Below are 4,719 nucleotides of genomic sequence, written 5' to 3' on the forward strand. Positions count from 1 at the left end.
CAAAGCATGCAATCCAAAACATCACAACAGAAACCTAGCGAACCCAAACCTAGAACCGTAAGGGCTCTGATACCAAAATGAAACGACCGACCTTTTTTTAAAAAAATAATAAATAATAAACAATAATATAATATAATAAATAAACTACAACTAGTGGTCCCATACCCACTAGCCACCTAACCACAATCACAACCAACAGCGGAATAACCAATACCAATCAATATCCAATAAATAATCCATTAATAACCAATAATCATAACATCAACAATATCCAATAATCAAATGGCAGAAATCATAGAACCATCAACCTAGCAATGTTCTAATGATTCAACTCTAGCAACCTAGAAAGCCAGACAACATCAAACCGAGTCCCTAGAACATCCTCCTCTTCATTGCCTGGATTCTACGATCACACTTTGCCTTTACCTGCACCACAAACACATATTGCAATGCATGAGTATTTTATAAACACTCAGTAAGGCAATCCTCCCATCTACTGGGCTATACACACAAGCATAGAGACATCTCTAACCATCAAACAACATTCAACAATCAACAATAACAAACAAGGACTCTACATCGACCGATACCAAAATACATCGACCGACACCAGATGGAGGTTGCGTCGACCGATGCAAGGTTAACATGCATCGACTGATGCAAGATATGCATCGACCGACGCATGCTCGACATACCACGAAAACCCTAGAGTTTACGCGCCATCCTCGCATCTGCATCGACCGACGCACAAAGTGCATCGACCGATGCAATGCCGAGCATCGTTTTCCTCCGAAGCTTCTCGCCGGATCTTCGTTCCTGCAACCACGAAACACGATCCTAAGCCACAAGAAAGCTTCCTAACGTCCCAAATAACAATCTAACCAGCCTAACAACACATAACAAGCAAATCAGACAGATCTCTAGCTTAGATAGGCCATGGTCTCTCACTTACCTTTGCCACAGAAGAATCTGAACCTCTAACAACAAGAACAAGCTCCTAGGAAGCTCCTACAACGATCCCAGCTACAGATCTCATCAAGAAACGCCACAAATCTCCAGAAATCACCAAGAACTCTCAATAACTTTTTTCTCTCTTTTCGTTTCTCTCAAAAACGGCCACAAACCACAAATGAGGCAAAACTCGCGTTAAGGGTTTTTCCTTCACCCAAAACGCAGCGTTTGACTTAAGTCAATACGCAGAGAAACAACCTTGCATCGACCGATGCAAAATTTGCATCGACCGATGCAACTCCCAAACCGGGATTCTGGTTCACGGATGTCACATTCTTCCATGGTGACATGTTTTTACAAAGATGGCTTTGGAACATATGCATGTATTCATTGTTAACATTGAAATTTATGACCTTAAAAAAGTTTTAGTTACTAAAATCAGTCAAATACAAGTATAAATGTATATCTAAGGATGTACATACATCTCAAAAATGAAATTTAATTCCCAAAAATAACAAGAGTGGGAAAAGAGTCGCAAAACGTTGCTAATTCAGGTGTTAGTCGCTTATTCGTTGCAATACGGCTGCAAAGCAAAACGTTGCTATATTGTTTAGTTACTAAACGGACGCTAATGTGCGACTCTTTTGTGACTATATTTTACTTTAAGATACTAATTTTTCTTGCAAATTGCCAGATTAATCAAGCTATTAAGTTTTACTATAATGGAAAGAAGTTTATTTGATTTTAACATAGAGACAATATTTTACAAATCAGATGCACATTTAGTCTTCATATGCAAGTTCTTCATCTTCATCTTCGGATGTTGACAAGTTACATTGAAATTCGTCTTCTCCTTCACCATCTTCTATCTCAAAATCGATTGGTTCATCTTGATGACTCTCGTCGACTAAACTCTCAATGATGATTTCTTCAACCAAAGTCGGAGTTGCCTCAATAACAGTTTGTTGCAATATAACCAAATCATCATCGTTAAACTTCCCTTGAACAACATTCCTCGGATTAACTTTGCACACTGTAAGCCACGATTTGCGAGGTCGTTTAGTGTATGGATATGACAGATAACACACTTGATCAGCTTGAGAACCTATATAAAGAAACGGAACATATTAATTAATTAGCTTGAGAACCTATATAGTAAATTAATTAAAATATTTAGTGAAAAGAAACTTAACCTAAAATAAAAGGTTCGTAATTTCGGTATTTTCTTGACGGAAGCACGTCTACGATGCCTCCATTTGTCATGCGGATACCTTTGCCAACCGTTGGGTCAAACCAGTCACAGTAGAAAAGTGTTATCTTTAGGTTAATAATGCCAGGATACTCGAGCTCGATTATGTTTTCAACGGTCCCAAAAAAATCATCCTCCATAGATGCTTCAGAATAATTTTGCCCTCGGACACATACCCCATAATTCATTGTCTTTTTCGTCTGCCCGTGTTCACGCGTGTGAAACATGTAACCTCTGGTAAAATACATGGGCCACGACTTGACTTTGTTTTCTGGACCATCAACCAATTCATGAACCCATGGAGGAAAACTTTGGATATGTTTCATTGTAGACACCTACATAAGAAATAAATATAAATTGTCGGAAGTGAACCCATTCAATAAAATATTTTTTTTATATTAAATTAGTTACATATACTTACATATTGGCAAACCCAATCGCTAAAATCTTCATCTCTTTTCGATGTGACTTCATCATCAGTGAGTTATGGATATTCATACCGAATTTGATCGTCCAACACACTGTTTTTCCCAAGATATAGAAGACAATTAATCCATAAATATATTGAAGAGAAATTGCTAGAAAAATAATTTGAAACATATACCTCTCTAGAGGACGAAAGTAATCACAATTCCGTAATACAAATGCATGTGCGCATTTTTTATCTTTATCAGACAGCCAAAACTCGGTAACTTGGCCACTAGGACGACTGACTTGAGTGAATATATCTGGTACGGGTACTAGATATACAGGAACCTCACCCGCATCATATCGCAATGACCTGAAAAATATTTAAAACTTTAATTAGCCTTACATGTTAATTTAAAAGACCATTATATATTATAATGTAAGTATGAAATACCACCTTCTACTAGCTGTAGAAATGGTTGAAGCAAAGTAGTGTTCTGAGAAGTATGATATCTCATCATTAATATATGATTGAACGATTGATCCCGCTGGATATCTTTTGTTCTTCGCCTTCCCTTTCAAGCGTTTGAAAAACCTTTCGAAGGGATACATCCACCTATACTGGACTGGACCACCAAGTTCGGCTTCGTATGGTAGATGTACAGGAAGGTGCTCCATGACATCAAAGAACGAAGGTGGGAATATTTTCTCCAAATTGCACAAAATCATCACAATATTCGCTTTCAGGACTTGGACATGACTTATCTCCAATGATCGACTGCATAAGTCACGGAAAAATGATCCAATCCCTACAATATATAAATAAAATCATTAATTAATTTGACATATATATAAAATTAAATTGCTATATATATATATATTCCATTTTTACCTGATATTGCAAGATGGACGTCACGTGGTAACAACTCTGCAAACACAAATGGAAGCAATCGTTCCATAAAGACATGGCAATCATGGCTTTTCATTCCTGAAAACTTTCCATCCTTGATGTCTGCACAACTAGCTAAATCAGCTACATACCCATCTGGAAATTTAACATCTTCTTTGACCCATTGAAGTAGGCTTTTTTTCCCTTTCGCACTCAATCTCCAAATAGGAAAAGGAGCTCTCCCACCAGCATCAACATGCAATTGACTTCGATCACAAAATCTTGCAACATCCAATCGGGACCTCACATTGTCTTTTGATCTGTCTTTCACATTCATAACAGTGTACATGAGATTATCGAGAATATTTTTCTCAATATGCATCACATCAAGATTTTGTCGTAAGTTAAGATTGGTCCAATACGAGAGCTTCCACAAGATGCTTTCTTTGTGCCTATTACGCCAACTTCCATAACCATCCACTTTATTTTCATGCCCATTTCCTCCGCAGTCAGAAGTTTTTGGCGGCTCGGCATTTCTTATACGCTCATGTAAGACCTGTTCACCCGTCAAATATTGTGGTGGATAGTCGTTCACTGCGTGTTTGCCTTTGAGAAAGTGTTTTTTATCATTTTGCATTGGATGATTAGTAGGAAGAAATCTCCTGTGGCAATCAAACCAACATGTCTTCCTACCAGCTGGCAATTGAAATGCATTTGTATCGTCCATACAAATTAGGCAAGCTAATCTTCCGTGTGTTGTCCATCCTAACAACATCCCATATGCGGGGAAATCACTGATAGTCCACAAAAGGACAGCTTTAAGGTTGAATTTGGATCTAAGGACACATCATATGCCTCCACTCCATTATACCATAACTCTGTTAACTCATCGACCAATGGTTGGAGAAAAAAGTCAAGACTAGCTCGTGGATGATTCGTTCCTGAACTCAAAATCGTCAGAAACAAATACTCTGTGTTCATGCACATCCTAGGAGGCAAGATGTATGGAGTCAATATCACTGGCCATAACGAATGGTGTTTCGACATTCAAAAAGGATTGAAACCATCTGTACATAATCCAAGATAAACATTGCGCGGTTCTGCTGCAAATGAGGGATGCAATTGCTGAAAACTCTTCCACTCAGCCGCATCTGAAGGATTACACATTAATCCCTCCTCAGAGCTGTGCTCAGCGTGCCATCTCATAAAAGCTGCAGTCTTC

At 38.2% G+C, this 4,719-nt stretch overlaps 1 long non-coding RNA gene across 1 annotated transcript; it reads right to left on the reverse strand.

Moving 5' to 3' along the window:
* On the reverse strand, positions 2,258-2,680 carry LOC109129260. The gene is made up of 2 exons (XR_002035486.1): positions 2,622-2,680; positions 2,258-2,535 (listed from the first exon to the last, which is right to left on the reverse strand). It is a non-coding gene; the product is annotated as an uncharacterized LOC109129260 (long non-coding RNA).

The sequence above is a fragment of the Camelina sativa genome, chromosome 15 (genome assembly GCF_000633955.1).
Source record: "Camelina sativa cultivar DH55 chromosome 15, Cs, whole genome shotgun sequence".
NCBI classification, from domain to species: domain Eukaryota; kingdom Viridiplantae; phylum Streptophyta; class Magnoliopsida; order Brassicales; family Brassicaceae; genus Camelina; species Camelina sativa.